This window comes from Alligator mississippiensis, chromosome 13 (assembly GCF_030867095.1).
Source record: "Alligator mississippiensis isolate rAllMis1 chromosome 13, rAllMis1, whole genome shotgun sequence".
In the NCBI taxonomy this organism is placed as follows: Eukaryota; Metazoa; Chordata; order Crocodylia; family Alligatoridae; genus Alligator; species Alligator mississippiensis.
Genome location: NC_081836.1, coordinates 3723025 through 3742888, shown reverse-complemented (window position 1 = coordinate 3742888; position 19864 = coordinate 3723025). Strand labels below are relative to the sequence as shown.

General features: G+C 50.4%; 1 protein-coding gene across 2 annotated transcripts in view; it reads right to left on the bottom strand.

The window, feature by feature from the left end:
• Positions 1-19864, bottom strand: part of ARHGEF10L (Rho guanine nucleotide exchange factor 10 like) — a 144444-nt gene that overhangs the window by 98137 nt on the left and 26443 nt on the right. Inside the window, exon 1 of one of the 2 annotated variants that reach the window (XM_014601928.3) lies at positions 16652-16938. The exons of the other annotated variant lie outside the window; for it this stretch is intronic. The gene's annotated coding sequence lies outside the window, so the exon portion shown is untranslated. Of the gene's footprint in view, positions 1-16651; positions 16939-19864 lie in introns of those variants that run through there. 2 annotated transcript variants of the gene reach the window in all.

Here is a 19864-nt window from a genome sequence, read left to right as displayed (position 1 = left end):
GGAGGACAAGATAAACCTCAGCCCCGACTCTCTCCACGACTTGCACTGTGAAGTCGTTTTACGCCCATGCTAAGTGGCTGCAGCCTACCGCTGCTCCAATCTAGTAGCGCTTTATGCTCACTATGGTCCAGGTGCACCACATCTGGACACAGCCCAGTCCCTGGAGATAATCCGGTTGGGCATCTCAGTCTTCGAGTCAAACAAAACAAGTCTCTGGCTCTCGTGGTTGTCAAGAAAAGCTGAAGTCCAGCCACCCAGACTGCTTTTCAAAGTCCCAGACCAACTGCTCCAGAGGCCTGCCACTACCCCAGGTCTATGGGGATTTAGGACTCAGATGACGCAGGGAAGGTACTCCAGATGTGCATCGAAGGAGAGAAAACAGGGGCAATGACAAATTTGTGGCCAATGCACATGCACCAACGTGTCCGTGGCAGCACTGAGCATAAGTCACGAAAGGTTAGCTTTTAAAGGGGTTGTTGGTCGTAGCCCCGTTGGTCTCAAGACATAGGCAGATGAGGTCCTTTGGGTGAATGCGATCTCTTTTATTAGACCAGCTAAACAGATGGAAAAAATCAATCTTTCTAAGCATTCGGTGTCTGTACCCAAAAGCTTTCAAAGAACAATTTTCCCAATTATTTAGCTGATCTAACAAAAGAGATCACATTCACCCAAAGAGGTCTTAAAGGCATTTAAATGCCAACAGTTTGTCCCCCAATCTGTTCTGTGCCTTAGTTTCCCTGTCCGTAAACCATTATCATCTCTCCCTACCCATAAAAGCATTATCATCTATCCCTTCTGTCTGTGCGTGTAGCACCGAGAGCAATGAGACCCAGAGCTGAGCTGGGGGCTGGAGGTACGGCACCCATGCCAGAGCACAGCTATAATAGGGGAAAACCTCTGCACCTTACGGCAACAAATTCTCCCCAGCAATTGAAGGGGAAGAAGTAGAGGAGCAGGGAAGCAGGACCAGCTGCTGCGTCTAGGCAGCCTGGGTGAACTAATACTCCTTCAGACTCCCCCATGAGTAAGCTGGCAAGTATCTGTCTTTATTAGTGCATTTTTAGCCTTTGTGCTTAAGCAATAGCTTCCAGCTGTTAAAGCTGCCCATGCAGATGGGTATTTGGGTGTCTAACAGCAAACGGGCAATGTGGCCTGCCCAGGTCTCTCTGGAAAAGCCCAGACATCGACTTGTCTCACTCTGGAGACTTTTAGGTCTCCCCTCCACACTGCCACAAAGGCTGGGCCTCAACCAGAAATGCATTCACCACCAGCCCAAGAACCAAGGGTTAATTTAAAATCTTATTTATTACTATGTGACACCCACTTAAATCTGCCCTCCAGCTGGATTGCCCAATGGCACTTCCTGCTAATCCCTCAAACAACCAGCTTTGCCGGGATCTACCCAAAGCTTTTGTTTAGCAAGACACACTGGAGCTTTGCAAGGTGACTTTCACAGGGAGCAGGAATGCTCCTTTATGCCTTGAGGGTGGAAAAGGTCCAAAAAAGCATTTTGAAAGGTTTCCTTTCTTATTATTTAAAAAGATCAATCCTATTAGCACCAGCCCAAAATGGAAGGCACTGGCATGCAATGCACGTGTATCCCTTTCTCCGTCCAGGGGATGCACCACAAGTTGAAAGCTTGCTCACATTAGAGGCAGACGAGGCTCTTTAGGTGAACCTTGTCTGCCTATGTCCTGGGACCAACACGGCTACAACCTACACCCCTGCTCACATTAGAAATATTCTTGGAGGAAGGCAGATCCTGCTGTTGGAAAGCACCAGGCTCCGGACTCTACACTCTGGCTGCAATGGTCATAGGGGTGGAAAGACCTTAAGAGGGTTATTATGGACCGCATGCTGATAAGTCAGTATAGCAGAGGACCACCAGCCGGAAGATGGATGGATGGATGAGATGCGGCAGAGAGACGCAGCCCTCCCGAAGTGCGTGCTTCCAGAGCGGGACTGAGAAGACCTGGGAAGCTCTGCTATGATGGTCAGGAATAAATGCGGTTTTGCTCTGGAAGCATCAATTATTGAAAACCTCTGTGCAAATTTCCCTCATCTGGACAAGACCCGAATGAAGTGGCAAAATACCAGGAATGGAAGTTGAGCAATTGTGGAAGTTTTAAGCAGCATGACTAAAAAAAAAATAAAAATCCACGACTGTTGTTTCTGCCAACACCTATTTAACCTCAATGACTGATTAATACTGAAGATTAAAAAGACATCTTTGTTAATGCTCAAAAACCCCATCCATTCAGTGGAAGAGGAAAGAACTCCGATACCACGCCCTGCAGCAAAACCAGAGACGGCCAGATTCAATATTACTGATATTTTTTTTTAAAAAGAAGAAAATCCCCCTCTGTTCATTATAAAAGACACCAACAAACAACACGGCCCATTTTTAAACATCCTTTGCAATCCAGCTTTTCAGGTTTACGTGGCGTGGGCTGTATAGTGACTCTCCTCTAACGGGCTGAGGATTTCTCCCAGCTCTAGACAGAAGGATGAGCTGAGAAATTCCAGTCTGGATTTGGAAATTTTTCCTGGATTTTTCCTTCAGGTCCATCATCGAGTTAGCAGCCAGCTGGAGGAGAGATCGAGGGCTGGAATCTGCATCAGCTCACAAAAAGCAGGCAACGTTTGCTTGGGAGACCAGGATTTGGTTTTAGTTGGGCCAGATCCTCAAAGGAGCTCATCGCATGCCCTGCAGGCACTCGGTACCTGAACCGTGTTGGCGCTAACGCCGCTGCCTTTCAAGACCGACAGATGCCAAAACCACTGGGCTGGACACTGAAGAAAAGGCTGGAGTAGGATTGAAGCCATGATGATCCAGGGCAGCGGTGGGCCAACCTTTTGACTGGTGTCCCACAAATTAAGCCCCATGCCCTCCCCAAGTGCTACTCTGACACCCCCTCTTGATCTGCTGCTCTGCTTTCTGCTCCCTACCCAATCCGCTGCTCCATTGCCTTCTCCCCCCGCCAATCTTTCACTTGCCAGACAAGTTGCCCATGCAGTATTGCCAACTCTCATGATTTTTGGTGTTGTTCTTAAAGTCTATACTTTGGGAATGTGAAAAACTTAGCTCTTTCATATGTGCGCATGCACGTGCACATGCGTGTATGTGCATGCACGTGCACGTGCATATGCATCTATAAATATATATAAAAGAAAAAACTAAGTCTTTCACATCCCCAAAGTGTAGCCTTTAAGAACAATGCCAAAAATCACAAGAGTTGGCAATAGTGCCCATGCCACCTGTGGCAGGCGTGCTACAGATTTCCAACCCTGGTCTGCAAGACATGCAGGAACTACGAGGTGTTTGGCAATCTTTTTCTACTGGGCCAACTTTATAGACGAGAGCTGTTAGACCAGCTTTTGGGCGTCAAGGTCTGGGAAAGAACCAGACGCAACCTAGGTTAAGCACCAGGTAGAGCAACCATTTCTGTTGCACCCCCACTGTGTAAAGTTAAGAACTCATTAAAAAGGGAAGTGGACCTTTTTTAGCAAAGCAAAGTAAACCTGTGGAGTAACAAGTTACCAGAAAAAACGTATAGAGCAACAAGAACCAAGAGAGATGGCCTTAATTATGTGAGAGTAAGCCCATTCAAAGGAGGATAAAGCCATCACTACCTGTGGACCACAGGGAGGGTAGCAAAGAAAGCAGGTAAGATGAGCCATAAAACCATTGTGCTGAGTCCTTTCCTTTTGGTGGCATATAGAGGCATGCATTTGCTCCAAGACGCATTTGCTCTCTGGAGGCGCTGCATTGATTTTCCTTGAGAACAAGTGCACGAGGTCAGAGATGGAGAGTGGGTGCTCCGAGCTCTCCCGCTGGGTGTGGAAACCTGGACAGATGATGATGTCTGAAAAAAGAAAGCTGGTGGATGTTGAGGTTGTTTGAAAACCGAATGGCCTTGCCTCTTCAGGCTGCGATTCCCCATGCGATAAAATAGGAGAATAGCATCTCCTGCATCCCAGGGGCTCCGAAGGCAAAGACATAAATGGGCACGTCTACATGTTCATTAATGCACTTTAGGTAATGCACATTAAATTTAGTACCTTCATCATGAGCTACTAAAAAAAGGTGCATTCACCTATTTTAATTTGCATTAGCTAAAAAGCACTTTTTTGTGATGCTTTAACACGCATTAAAGCACACATGTAGACATGCCCAATGTGTTTCAGGTGCTCAGCTACCTCAGTACCAGAGGTACATGAGTAGTAGCTACATTTCTATTCCTTAATACCACATCACCCACTAATTGTTGAAGGACTTGGCAGAAAAACACCTCCATTGACGCTTACTACCAAGTGACACAGGAAGCAAACACTAGTTGTGCACATCCTTGACACCATGAGCTCTCCTTCGACCACGCCATCAAGACAATACTGCAGCCCACTAGATTTTACTCCATTGGAGGTGCAAAGGGCAAGATCTTCGGCTAATATAAATCAGCACCTCTTTGCTCCGGCCCAAGGAGCAACGCTAATCTACATCAGTTGAGGATCTGCAATCGAGTGCACTCTGAATAACTCCCATGACAAGTTTGGCCCTGTGCTCTCCTAAAGAGCAAACAAGACAAAAATAGAGGCATTTTGGATTAAACCGTCCCTGTGGCATGCCCAGTTAAGCTGGTAGGCATCAGGAGCTCAAGTTTACCCCTTTAGCCTGGTGTTTCAAAGAGATCATCGACAATTAAAAAAAAAGTCACTGTGTCCTTTAACGCATGTGAACACAATGACTGAAGCTGTATTCAGATGGCCTAGAGGGCTTTCCAGCCAGCTTCCTGCTTTAATTTTAGCTGCAGCCTGCACAAAAGGAAAATAAGGCAAGGCAACACTTGGTGTGTCTGCAAGATGGTGTCCTCTTAGAGGCCGCAGCTCATAGAAGAAGGGTTTCCACCTTCAAGCTTGAATCCCTTCTATAAGAAGCAAGCGTCCCGCACACACTCAGCAGCAACAGGTACACTTACTCCTGGAATGGCACCTCCTGCACACACCTGCGTCACACTGATCCTCGGTTATAAATAGGCTGGTTGCTCAGCACGCTGGTACCTGCTCGGAGGAGGCGGGTTGCAGCTGGCAGCTCAAAATGCAATGAGAGCATCCTCGATAAAGAGCCCGAACCATCCCGATCAGTGCTAGAGACCAGGAGCAATATGTGAAGGGGTTTCAAGGTTTGTTCTTAGCTGGGTGCCTTTGCCTACAATGGGGCGAACGGTTTCAGAGCCACTGGGCACTCAGTTTGCACAGACAACGGGATCGGTCGATGCTCGGTGCTCTCGAAAAGTGCCGCACCGAGCGCTACAGGAAATCTGGAGGTGCCGGGTCGAAAGACCGAACTCAGCATCCCTACAAAGGAAGTGGTGCGATACGAATCCCGTGGTGCCCGCCCGGAGGCACCAGACGGACAAGGGCAGGTGCAAAGCCGTGGTTAGATGATGGGAGCAGGATCTTGCCGTGACAGAGGACTTCACCGCTCACTCACCACCCACTTTCTCCTTCTGTAGGGCAGGGGCATTACCTCCCTGCTGGAGGATGGGGAGTGATATAGGAAGACTTGCTTTAACCAGGGCAGGTATTAAATATATCCCCCACCTTCTCCCTGCATCACCAGATGGTGCACGTACATGAAGGAACCTGCCTTGGGGTTTCCAGCGATCATGGTGCCAAGCGGAGAGACGGGCTCCGAGCACTGTTGAAGTCAACGGGAGCTTTGCTACTGATTGCAATGGGAGGTGGACACACGCTGCTCCCTCCTTTCAGGCATACTGTTTAGGGAAATGAGTTTGATATCGAGCCCCGTCTATCTGGAGTGCAGGCACCTCGCTGTAACCGTGGTTGAACTCAGGAAGAGGATGTGGCCAGGCTTCGACAGCTACATGGGAACAAGGGGCTGAAGATGCACCTTCCCCGCGGCCAGGCACTGAATAACCATCTTGGGGTGACCGAGATAAGACGACCCCCTTTCCCTGCCAGACAAGCCCAGAAAAAAATAACCCCCCTGCTGTGCACAGCCCAGAGCTTCCAGATTGCAAAGTGAGATGGACAAGGGCGAAACTCTGCCACTGCAAGGAGCAGCCTGGAGGACTCTGCTCGTATCTGACTCCTGGCAGGAGGCAAGCATCTGGGAGCGTTTGCTTGAGAAAAGCTGCCATGCTTTGCCGACTTCCTGCTGTATTGGCTCCAAAGCCAAAGACCGGGCCAGCAAAAAGACTGCGCTGATTGACAAACACAAGAATACCATCCCTCCCCAAGGTCTGGCCTACAGCTGGGAAAAATTACACAGAGGCATTTCCTGATTACCGAGGGAAGCAACGGATAATAAGCCTAGGCTGGAGATACAGCAACAGGACCTGATTGACACATCTGTGGATGAAGCCAGCAGATAAACATGCAATTACCATTACAGATGCAAAGTGGGAAAATACCTGGTTGCTGCAGAGGAAGCAGATCTCACGCCGATCTGAGTCAGCGACGGGCCAGCAGAAGAGCGGGCGCCTGCTCTGCCCGTGTCCTGCCGAGGTGACGATGTTTTCCGGAGAGAGATGAAGGGCTACAAAGGGGGACGCTTGGGTAGCAACCAGCTACCCACCTGTCCTGGGAAGAGCTGCTCTACCAGGCGAGACGTCCTGGCAAGAAACAGGCAGACTCAAAATACCTGCATCCGTGCAAGAGGCCTGAACCAAAGGCTAAACCAGGAGAGGTTTAGGGATATAAAACCAGAGCTGAGCACCTGCAAGAGCAAACAGACAGAGGCTGCTTTGCTCACACTGATCTCTTAGAAAGGGAAGTCTGAGCTGCAAACCTAGACCCAGACCTGGGTTTCAGCTCAGACCCAAGTCCAGGAGACCTTACAAGGCTCTACTAGCCAGCCTGGACCAAGGAGACCGCTTGGGTGATACAATCCAGATCTGAAATGTTCCTGCCACTACTGGCTGTTTCAACACTGAGCCTTTCCCAGAGAGGCGCCCGGGGCTATTTATTTCCCTATAATCTGATGAGCTGTTTTTGGACTATCAATTTTGGAAGGGAAAAGCCAACCGGTTCCCCCCTTCCCCAATGCAGGATCATTTCAGCGCTTGATCTCGTCCGGTTTTAAGTGTCTCAAATGTCCCTAAAACGCGGCAACGCTCAAGTTTATCGCCATCAGGACTCATTTAAAGACTCAAAACGGACAGCTTCTCGCCTATAGCTGGAGAAAAGTGGTAAAAGCAACACCATTCATGCTGGCAGGATTGGACCCGATGGGTTATTTCTCCCCATGCTCATTGAGCTCCCTGTTGCACCTTGATGTCACCTTTGCAAGGCATCTCCCGGCTCCCTGCTAGCAATCTGCTCCTTCCAGATCTCCAGGGACATTTAGTCTAGCTTGCCCCACGGCCCTTGTTTAAATAGCCCAGCTCTATATACAGAATGTGTTTGCCATCCCCCCCCTCAGTTTTCTTTTCTTTCCCCAGGAATTTGCTTTTCTCTAAAACTCCCTCCATTTCGTCAACAGTAAGGTTCCCAGAAACAGGCAGAAAATAAACTTCATTTTTGCACAGAGCAAGCTGAAGGTGGAAGTCTGTTCCTCTTAGTCCACGGACCCGGAGGAACCGATTTCCACTTTCAGCTTCCTCTGTGCAAAAATGAAGTTTATTTTCTACCTAGGGGGACTTTTTCCCACCTCCGTCTATAATTTTCCCTGAGCCTGTGGAAGGGCACGTGTACCCAAAAGCTTGCAGAAAACTTTTTTTTTTTTAATGTTGGTCTAATGAAAGCTATCCTCTCTGGACCAAGTCTTCTAGAGTTTTGCATTTCTTTCCGTCTCAGACCAACGCGGCTACCAAATACACCCCTGAACCAGGCAGTACATTTAGATCCTAGATCATGTTCTCACCTGCCTCAATACCCCTGTGCACTGCTGTGGCAGGAAGCAGGCATCAGTTAGCAGCATAAATGGGTTTTAGGATCAGTAAGAATTGTACCCTCGGTCTCAAGTGTTTGAGCAGACCGTGACCCGCCAGGACGTCTCTGGACATACAACCCAACCCCTTGTCGGTCTCTACAGCAGGCAATGCACATTGCAAGTTCTCCCTTGACTGGTTTTCTACTCCTGCTCCTTGCCGTTTTCCAGCACGCGCTGCTTCCCAAGGCTCACTTCCACTTCCACGGCGCGTGCTCCTTTTCCCCAGAAAGACGAGGTGCAGCTAGTTTTCCAGGCTGACTCACCGCGCTATTCCCGGACTGCATTTTCAAACCTCGGAAGCTAGCAAACGCAGCATGGCTAAGAGAAATGATGAACGCACATGGCATCCCAGCGCTAATTAGTTATACTGCACCACCCATGTCAGCTATCCTAGTAATGACTAAATATTTATAGCAGGCAACAAGGAGACAGGTTTGGCTTGATTGCACGGCTATTAATATATGATACTTCCCAAATCACAGTCCAGTAGAGATGAGAAAAACAAAGTGTTTCAGCCAGAACTGGGATTTTACGCAGCATTTCATTAAGCCAGCATCTCACGATGTTATGAAGCGATAACAAAGATTTCTCCACCCTAAGAAATCTCTTTTATTGGACCAACTATGTGGTTGGGATAGTTAGACAAAGTTTTGAATGCAAGATATCCTTGTCGGGTCTCATTGTTGCCCTAGGTTAACTGGGAAACTTCTTAAATCAAGGCACTGAGATGTCACATAAGGACGTACTTTAACTCACCGCCCTGCTCCAAAGCACTTAAGCATGCGACTAATCCCATCTTATGGACGTCAAGTGCCCAAACGTATGTGCTTAAAGGGCAGCCTTAAATCTTGCGCTGGGCTGGGACCTGGGACGTCTGGTTCATTTGTGCTCCGGCAGCTAAATGCCCAGCGTCCTATTTCAGCGTGCAAAACCTAGAACGGTCTGCTGCCCTGCCTGCCTGTATCCACGTGATACCATTGTCCTCATGAAACTATCCGTGCTAGGGAGCTGACGCTCTCGCTCGGATTTGTACAGCTCCTAACGCAGCGGGGGCCTCGGTTCCTGTCTGGAGCTCGCAGGCGACACTGCAGAACAAGCAGCAGCAACAAAAGCTCACCCACCAAATTTCTCTCTCCCACTAAAGATCACATCAGCAAACCCAAGCCCAGAAGGTCACAACTGAAGCTGGGGGGAAAAAATCATTCCCCCTCCCCCAAAAATGCAAGGATTCAGAAACATTAAAATGTTTTGGCAAATGTGCATTGCATCCAGGTTCCTTTGTTTTGCAAAAACCTAAAAATCCTGGGGGAAAACAAACAACACAACTTCAAAGTGCTTCAGTGTTTGCTACCAAAATATTTCACTTGCTCCATTTGAAAGGGCTCCATTTGTGTGATTTAAATTCAGCTGGCTCAAAACAAAAAACTAAATTAAATAAATGAAACATTCTGGGTCAAAACTAAAAGGACTTTTTTTTGTGTGCGCACAGTTTGGCCTCGTCAGCAAAACTGAAAAGGTCATGATTTGCCCTGTCCCTGCGACATTAAGTAGAGCTAAAACGCCAGTTCTCTCTGCCAATTAAGAAATCTGTTCAACTTTTATTGGAAAGTCCTATTCATAGATTCATAGATGTTAGGGTCAGAAGGGACCTCAATAGATCATCGAGTCCAACCCCCTGCATAGGCAGGAAAGAGTGCTGGGTTTATTAATCCCTAGCTTTAAGATCCGAAGATGTGCAGGTAGGTTATACACACTCACTTTTCACATGGATCTGCATTTCTCACGTCAACCAACCCTAAAAACCCAGAGGCTGCAAAACACCCCATGAAAAAAAACCTCTCCCTCAGGTATGCAAGCTTGATCTGTACCAAGAAAGATCACAAATCTGACAGGAAGAGCCCGATAACATTTTCAGCCTGGTTTGGGGAACAGGGCAGAAGCCCAGTCTGAATCTCACCATTTAGGTCTAGGACTTGTGCCACCTACTAGATGCCCAAATGCAAGTTTCTTCTGCCTTGGTCAAGGCCCCGGGATGCCGGAAAGACGCCCGCTTTTGTAATAACGTGCCGTCATCTGAGCCGTCGGACGAAGCCACGCAAAGCAGATAGGAAGCAGAATCCAGCCCACCGGAGTTTATCTGCAGAGCCAGGCAACGCTCAGCAGACTCCAGGGTGGCGGAATAGGACTGGAGATGAACCACGGCGGCATCTGGCAACTCAGCCTCTTGCCCTGAATTAGGACTGCTAGAAAGTCTCTGGAGCATCCCTCCGTTCCCACTGCGGTCCACGCTCCAGCCCCACGGCTACTCTGCCAGCTGGAGCACCTCCCGCCAACCCGGGACAAGATTCAAGGGAGGGAGGGTGGCCATTTCAATAGGATCCATACCAAAAGGAGGAGAGATCTCATCCTGAATGCAGCACGAAGCCAGCTTGCTTTATAAGGGCTTCTCCAAAAGCCGGAGCGGTTCATATACACCCCCCCCCCTTGTTTTTCCGGCATCCATTAGTCATGTTGAAACTGCACAGCCGCTGGAGCCTGGAAAATAGCTGCAACGTGAAGAGGAGGCCGGACGGGCTGCTGGATGTCCCAGCCAAATCCAAGCATTGCCACACATTCCTAGCACGGCCCCTCACAACCACGCTGAAAACAAAGGGATGGAGGACACCGAAAAGCCTTGGGTTTCAGCTGCCTTCCCAAGTCAAAAATCCCTGTCCTTTCTGCTTTCCTATGTGAATATGGTGGTACGCCCGCTTTGCACCCAGGCCTTTAAGCGCAGCATCCTCATGCCAACACAAACAAATGCCACGTTGGCCAAAGCAGCTGCAAACAGCCATCCGCACATTATGAGCGGATAAAGCACCTGCTGTCTGACCTGGTCTCAGATCACATGCAAAGCAAAGAGGCTTGGAGCAATCGGAAGCCCTTCCTCCATTCTTCCGCCAGCGGGTTTGCAATGCGTGCTTCTCTCAGGTGCCCAAGCTCAAGCAGAAAGCAGGGCAGAGTGGCACCTTGGAGACTAACTGGTTTGAAGAGGCGTCAGATCAGAGATAAGGCTCCTATGGTATACTCAGGGTCCTTGCAGTGTGCACCAATGTCCTGGAAACAGCAAGGCAAAGATATTCCAGACTCTCTAAGCCACAGGTCTCCTTCCACGCTGTAGAGGGGAGAGGACAGTTAAACCCCCAGTCACTTGCAAAGACAGAGTGAAGACTCCTGGTCACTTAGTAAAGGCTGTAAAGAGGAGCACACAAGATATGCAGACAGCTCCCACCACCCCGACACACGTACCCCACACGGGTGGGTTGGGACTCTCAAGAAAGCACGGTGCAATTCAACTCTGTGTCCAGCAAAAAGGCACCCACTGATTCCCGTAGGACCAGAATCATGCCAGTGCTGAAAACTGTCAAAAGTCCCACCTGAAAACATAGGGATTGAACAAAAGGAAGCATCCAACATGAGTGAATTTTGCTCTTATCACAAGGTAAGGTAATAACGGCACCGATCAGTGCCAATGCCAATGCCAGCCCAGGCCTGGGTTTCTCCTGCACTGCACCAAACTATAAAGGGGTGGAGGGGAGGGATAAATCCCTATCTGGAAACAAACCCACCTCCTTTTTGCCATCCTTTGTCTATTTACAGTGGAAGCTTATAAAAGCAGGGTCCGTCTCTCAATGTCCTAGATACCACACATCGATAGTGGGACCCTGATCTCAGCCACAGCTTCTGCATGCTGCTATGATACTACTTATAATGAGACTTCCCCCCTTCACCTACTTTTAAGCACCAGGAGCTGAAGTCCTGCTCCCGATGAATGTGCCTTGCTGCAGCAAAACCCACCCGAGCGCCAATGCAGTCAGATGGGCCTGACTCTTGCCAATCTAGCATTTCCGAGCGTGCAGCTAAGCGGCAGGACCTACATGTGCAGGTCAAGTCAAATCAAAGAGGCAGGCATCTACCTTGCCAGCTGATGGCACACGGGAGCAGGGCCATGTCATGGCTGGAGTACTTAGAAGGGAGCTCTACATCCCCTAGACCATGCATCGTCCTACCACAAAAAGCCCTGTCGCTCAGCATCTCCCCAGGACCAGGACGGCACGTGCAGAGGCAGCCTATGCTAGAGCCATGCATCTCCACTTCCCCCAAGTACCCACACCATGATGGGCCAGACCCAAAGGGTGTGTCTACATGTGCAATAACACACTTTAGTTAATGCGCATTAAGTTTAGTGCCTCCATTATAAGGTACTAGGAAAATGTACATTAGCCCGTCTTAATGTACATTAACAGGGCGGGGTTTAGCAATGCTTTAATGCACGTTAAAATAAGCTAATGCACATTAAAGCGCATGTGTAGATGCGCCCTTTGAGCCTGGAAACCAACAGAAAGACTCCCACAGACTGCAACGAGCTTCAGATCCCTGCCTAAGTCCTGCTGGCGCCTGACATCCCCAGATCCCCAGAGAAATTCATGCAGCCAATGAGCTGAGCTCCATTTCCCCGCCTGGCTGCTTGTGCGTGATTGATTACCCTATTGTCAGGGGTTTCCCCAGCACAGATGGCTGCACTCGGGAGCCTTCTCTCCTTCTCCTGGCTGTTCCTGTTGCACTCCAAGTGTAAAAGCAGCTCCTTTACAGCGCTGCCTCTTTGCAAGATAGGCAGACTAATATTTACCCGCATATCTCCCAGCTGCTACCTGGCAAGTGGACTGTTTACAAGGCAGGATCCTCACCACAATGTAAGGGCTGGACTCCTTGTTCCTGGACTGCACTCAGGCTCTGACATGCTCTGTGTTTTTGTTTGTTCTTTTTTTTTAAAAAGCACTAGAGGGATTTCTCTGCATTTTTAGCTCTTGGCCAGCCTGATAGTCAAACACGCTTTGTCCTCTCCAAGCAGTTTTCCCTCCACCCCGCTCTGCTGGGCTGTCATTGTAGGGTTAGGGACTCCACTATGGTGTCTTGTCACTCGTTCTGGAAGCCAAAATGCACCCATTTGAGATAAGCCTTTAGGTATTCCTCCAAAATCATTTCTCATATTATAGCAACTTCCCAGCTACCTTCCCTTCCAGTACTGGGGAGAGACAGGATTTGTTGTGTATTGCACAACAGCCACCAGATTTGAGGGCCCTTTGGACCAGTGTGCACACATATGCACCCATGGGCACGTGGTTACTCACAAATGCAAGACAGACAACGAAGTGAGCAAAAACAGAGCCCGAGTTCTGCACAGAGAATACGGACCCTGCTTCAAACCCACTGAAGTCTGCGAGATGGGGGGTTTTCCCACCGACTTCAAAAGGGCTTTGGATTGAGCTCTGTAGGGTGACAAACCAACACCACATGCTGTTGCTCGGCATCAAGCCTATACATCGATACCCACATAAGCCTTAAAACAGGACTGTGTGTGCACCCAGCCCATGCACTGGGGTATTTCACCCTTGGGATATAGATGCAAGCGGCATTCATAGCAGAGAGCAGTCCAGAGTGGAGCAGATGAGCTTTGACAGAGCCCCTTGAACGCCGCGCACCCATTCAGTCCCTACTCCCTGCGCACACACAACTTTCACGGGTGCTAATTTGCATAACTTTGCAAGATACAAATTGGAAAAGTCCAACACAGAGGGAGATCTCAGGTGCATTGCAATCAAAAGCCACCAGTGTCTTAAACTGTGGTGGGAGCAGATTCCAGCAGCAGTGTTTCAAGTTTTTCATCTCAGCTTCCTGCTTTAAATCAGGCCTATGCACCATATGCCAGGTGGGTGGTTATGGCGTGGCATATGCAGGTGTCGGGGCAGGATGTAATTAGCACTTAACAGGATACATCTTCTGTGCTGTTTCCGAGATATAGCTGCACATAGTGGGGTGTATGGCTGCAGTCGTACCAACGCCGAGCCACAAACACCGTCGGTGCAACAAGGCAATGCCTAGTCTATGATCCAGGGTACAACAGTCACATAAATCAGTATGCATTCATCTGTCTGACACACAAATGCAGCCTTCCAGGATCAAATGCACATCTTGGGTACAACAAAAGGCAAGAACAGAGAGGAAGGGCTCTTTATGGGGCTTGTGAATCCTGGTTCACTTCCTCTCTCCGACACATACTTCCCATGTGACGCTGGGCATATCCCTTTGCCTACATGGGCCTCAATTCCTGCTTTGTAATATGGGGGCAATAGCCCTGCCCAGCCTCATAGGGCTGTTGTGAGGGTAAATACATCAAAAACTGAGACACCGATATCCTGCGGTAACATTTAAACACCTCAACAGAGCTTCACCTGACATGCAGCAACCCCCATTCGATGGCTCACCTTCCACACATCACTACCAGGGGAGCACAGCCTGATTTTAGCCCAGGATCTGGATACCGATTTCACTCCGACTGCTACCCCTGCGTAACAAAACCACATCCTAAGGCTTGTCTGCACGCGACGTTACTCCAGACTAGCTGTGGGCATATGCACTCTTATTCAAGCGGAGCAACCACACGTGTTTTCTGGAACAGCTGTTCCACTTGCAATTCACAGCCCACCTTCTGCGCGGACAGGCCCTTGCAGCTGCTTTATCTGCCGCCGACATGGCTTTCCCTTCTTTGCTATCCCTCAGTTCCCACACCGCACTGCCAACACACCTTTACCTTAAACCAGTATCTGCAGGCACGGGGTGGCATCGGTGCACCTCGGTCCCGACCAGCCAGACAGCAACAGGGACCCTCACAGCCCCTGCCACATATCCCAGCTCTCCAGGCATCTCCCACAATAGGTGAACAATAGGGCGAGGCCTCCTGTTTCCACTTGGGTCCCAAGCAAGGTCTGGATTCGAGTCTGCAGAGCCTGAACCCTGCGTGTCTGGGAAAGCTCAGGGGTAGAAACTCACTGAGGTCCCAGCGCCATCCAACATAGACTGCATCCAAAAGCCAGTCCCAGCCTGTAGCTATCCAACCACCTTGCTGGACAAGTGGAAGGTTTGGGGATGTCCCACGTTGCACATCCCCAAAAACTGTCACCACCCAGGGCTTACCTGAACACAGCTGACATGTCACAAGGGCCACATGACTTGAAACCAGCTGGGTGAATGCAATGCAAACCCCCAGCGCGGCGGCCACGACACAAGTTTAAAGGCACTTTTCGACCAATGTAGTCGTGCAAATGAAAGTCTACCTGGCAGAGCAGTGCCAGCGAAGGGGGTAGCAAGCTTTCATCCTGACCGACAGCCGAGCCAGCAGAAGCCTCCAGTGCAGACACACTTCTACAGGCAAAACTGGGAATTTATTTACCTCCATAGTTTGTTCTGCTTGGGAGGGAGGGATAAAACTATCAAGGTAAGCACCTAGCTTTGCTGGAGTAAGATGCACATCCTCTGGGAGCAGCTAACAGGTCTAGCTACCCTGGTAAAAAGTGCCTAAAGTTGGCATGGACTTCAGGAAATAATCTGCCGTGTGATTTCATTCCGCCCTTGTACCAGTTTAATAGATTTAGTAAAATAAAAGTCACACCCCTTATTACTGACCTAGTTAAACCAGTGCCAAAGCCATGCCTAAACCAGTCCTTGAGAGAGGCCACAGGCAGGCTGAACCCCCACCCCCAAGCCCTAAAGGAGCCCTCCAGAGGTTTGTAGCCTAACAGCGGAGCAATAAGGGGACGTTTCTAAAGGGTACAACAAACCTGCTCCCTCCAGAGAGCACCTTGGCTGCTTCCCGGGCACTGAATGGCCATGAAAACCATCACAGAACATGCTAAAAAAATTAATAACTTTTTCCCCCCTCCTTCCAGGAGTTCAGCAACACCAGGATCTTATTTATCTACCCTGGATCAATCTGCAATGCCCCTCGCCTGGAGCTGTGCCCACAATAGCAGGAAGAGGAGGACGAACCCTCCCCCCCCACAAAGAGATGCAGCCATCCATGCAGACATCCCACTTCCTTCTTCCCTCCCCGCACCCTGTTCCCTGCATTATTTACATCCAGGGTGGTTATATATAAAACACGGTCCAGGCAGAAGGTGGGGGTCTTACACTTTTGCTGGCATGGGGAAAGGTTGCGGGTGTCTCTTACTCTGCACCCGCATTTGCAGAGCTGTGCCCGGCGTTTGGAAAAGGGGAAGGGTTGGGGAATACGGCGCCCCAAATCCAAGAGGATTTGCAAACCAGGGGAACACGGTGCCCCAAATGCAAGGGGATTTTCAAACCGGGGGGAATACGGCACCCCAAATCCAAAAGGATTTGCAAACTGGGGGGAATACGGTGCCCCAAATGCAAGGGGATTTGCAAACTGGGGGAATACGGTGCCCAAATCCAAAAGGATTTGCAAACTGGGAGGAATACAGTGCCCCAAATTCAAAAGGATTTGCAAACCAGAGGGGACACGGTGCCCCAAATGCAAGGGGATTTGCAAACCGAGGGAATACGGTGCCCCAAATCCAAAAGGATTTCCAAACTGGGGGAATACGGTGCCCCAAATTCAAAAAGCTTTTTTAAGCCAGGGAAAATACAGCGCCCCAAATCCAAGAGGATTTGCAAGCCAGGGATGGGATGGGAGGTCTGGGCCATGGCTTTGCGGCTGGAGCTGTCTAGGACCGGCTGGAGCGGCGTTTTCTTGGGAAGGCCACAGGCTGTGGCAACACACGCCATCGACATATCCTGACACATCTATTCTAGCCTGGGAGCCCTGGAAGGAAAGAGGCGGAAATCCGAGTGCTCACTTACCCCCCTTCCCCGCCAGCCTTTGTTGTGATGCTACAAAGGAGCAGGCAGCGCAGGCGGGGGCTCCCGGCAGCAGGCCATGGCCAGGCGCACCATCCAGCGCAGGCAGACGCAGGCTCTAAGTCTTCCCTCCTCCTCCTCCTCCTCCCCCAGCCATATCCCACGGGCTGCGGGATCTCATCAGCCAGCAGTGGGCAGGATGCCCAGGCGCCCGGGTGCCTGCAGCCCCATGCGCCCAGTCCTGCCTGCACCGCCTGAGCCTGCCTCCCAGATCAGGAGGCTCAGCCGGACCCCACAGCTGGTCCCAGTGCCATCAGCCTCCCAGGCAGCCAATCAGGCCCTGCCGCTATGAATACTGATGAATATTCAGGAGGAGGGCCCGCTGTCAACCCAGGTCCAGTGTCCAAGGATGGGAACGGTGGTGCCAGCTGTGCACCCCTGCCCCCGGGGCCCTTCGTCTTGCTCCTTGCTCGATGCCGGTCCACTCGGGGCCTGGACCCAGATGGAAAGCAACGGCACGATTGGGCCCTCTGCTTTTTAACCCGTGATGTGCCCCGTTCCACCCTCCCCTTCAAAAGCAACGACCCGCAGGGGCTTCTGGAGCGAGCAAAGGGCCCGTCTGCATTGCCCCCAGGCCCAGCATCCCTCTGGGGATGCACCCAGAGGGAAGTCCGGGAGTTTGAAATGCCACTTGGTTTCCAAGGATGTATTTTTTATTTTATTTTTTTTGCAATTTCTCAGTTGGTCTAATAAAAAGTATCATCTCTGAACTAAGAGTTCGAGTTTTGCATCACTTGGTTTCCAAGGCTGAGAACCAGCAGACGGGTACCCAGGGAATATAGCCCGTCCTGGGTAGCCTGGAGACAAGTCTGTTAAACACATACACCCCTTTCACCATTAATTGTCCCCCCCCCAGAGATAGGAAGTTGTTCTCAAGATAAATCTGCCGACTTACAACAGCGAACCTCACCCAACCCAGCCACCGCCCTGGCCACCGGCCCCACTGCTACCCCAGGCCAGCATCTCTGGTCACACACACCTAGGCACCTCCATGCTGTCCTTCTGGGGCTTTCTCCCTCCCACCCTCCTGTCTTCTTGCCCCAATCCTGCCAGCACGCTCCGTACAGAAATACCGTGGAGGAGGGAGAAGACTGCCATGATCCCCCAAAAACTCTGGATGCAGTAGTGTGACCTGGCCAGCTTACAACAAAAGCCTGTGCTAAAAATCCACTGCTAGCCCTTGAGAAAAGGCCTCCCAGTAATGGTTTCTAGGCAAACAGGATCTCTGTAAGGACCATCTGCTGATTAATATGAGCCGCTGAGCTGTTTGCATGCCTTTGGGAGGGCAGGTCGGCAGTGCCGGATGAAATCCCACATCCCCGGGGCAATTCAGGTCACCCTGGGACAAAGCCGTGTCTGAACCCCCTGCTGAGCTGGGTCCAGATTTGCTCTCTCTAGTTTGCAAGGTCCCAAACCACTGGGGACAGAAGGGAAGGACCCTGACATGATCTCAGGCTGGATCCAGCGGCTCTGTGAGCCAAATCCAGCCCACAGGCAGCGGGCCCCATCCAAAAACGCTTGCCAGCTGGCATAAGGACTCTGCTGCAGATCAGACCCATGCCACGGGGGCAGGTTATGCGCTCTTCTTCCCATGCAGTCCCAAGCAGAGCCTGTCAGAGCAACCTCAGACCATGCTACCAGCCCTGCCCTCTTGAAACCAGTCAGTCACTAGACCCGTCTACCCTGGGGCACTGCAGGCACTGGTGCAGTTGCAGTTTATAGGCACTGGTGCACTGCTTTTCCCCCTGTTTAAAGCCAGGATAAATAGCCCTGGTGCAAGTTGTGTCTGCAGTAGTCTTGACTTGCTGCTGAAATCCCAATGTGCATGTTCCTGGGTACCTGCGATTCAAAGACCCTCCAAGGCAATGCACAAGAGCCTCCCTGCTGCCATCTCTCTTCTCATCTCAGCCCTCCGCTCCCACTCTTATTTTGGGAGGCACTGCAGAGGTGGCTAAAACTTGCTTCGCCCCTGTGCCCTGCAGCCAACGGGTCTGAGAACCAGGCCCTTCATATATGGGGTTTTGGCATCGTAGAGCAAGGCTGTCCAGCTTCTAAGCAGCTGGGTGTCACACGGGTAGCACTAGTGTGGGCTCTGCACCCCGCAGACTGCACGCCACATGGGAACATGCCCACGCGTACCCCAACATGGTATGAGCTATGGGGGCAGTGACCCCACACTCATGGGACCCCATGCTCATGACCCTACAGGAGCATGCCCATGCAAACCCCCACATGGTACAGAGCTATGGGGGCAGTGACAGCCAAGTAGGAGCCCACGGGCAGCAAATTAACCCCTCACATCCAGCCTGGAGCCCACGGGCCACGACTTAGACAGGCCTGTTGTAAAGGGAGATTTTCCTAAACACCCAAGTGATTAAGGAACACAAGACTCACCATGTCACTGGCCTTAGGCTCCCTAACCCCTTAGGCAATTGAGAAAGTCGTCCCTGTAAAAGTCCTCTTGTTGGAATTAAGGGTTTGGTTGTGTGCTGGGGCAGGAATTAATTAGCGAGTATTTCAGCCTGGTGGGGAAGATCACTGGGATTAGAGAGATGCTAAAGTAAACACTAGATTTGAGAGGAGCTGGAAGAGGAGAGAAGACAGGATCGTCACTTTAAAATCATAAAGACTCCTGCACACTTGCAAAGATAAGGTCCAGCACCAGGCTAGCAGCACTGCCTTGAGATAACCCGCTTGCTTCTGGGTCCTGATCCCGCTGGGAAAGGGTTGACAGAGGAAGTTGGCCCCTTGCAGATATAGGGCACAGGAGTGACTCTTGAAAGAGTATTGATGGTGTGGGTGAGTGATCCTAACGGGCACCCTGGCAGCAGCCAGACCCAGGGAGGAGGATCCAGCTGATCTTTGCTGTATATTGGTCATTTCTCTGTTAATAAAACTAGACCCCAAGAAAGAAGAGGAGTTTGAGCCCAATGAATGCTGCTGGAGACTGGCAGCTACTCCCAGACCGTTCACCCTTTTCTGCTGGCTCCAGGCTTTCCTTATCCAAGTGCCAGGCAGACAGCAGGAGGCACTTACTGGACACACAGATGTTCCCACTCCTGTCAAATCATTTTTAAAAGACAGGCAAAATAATCTTCTCTCTAAACACTGCCATTGTGGACTCTAGATATTATATATATATATATATATATATAT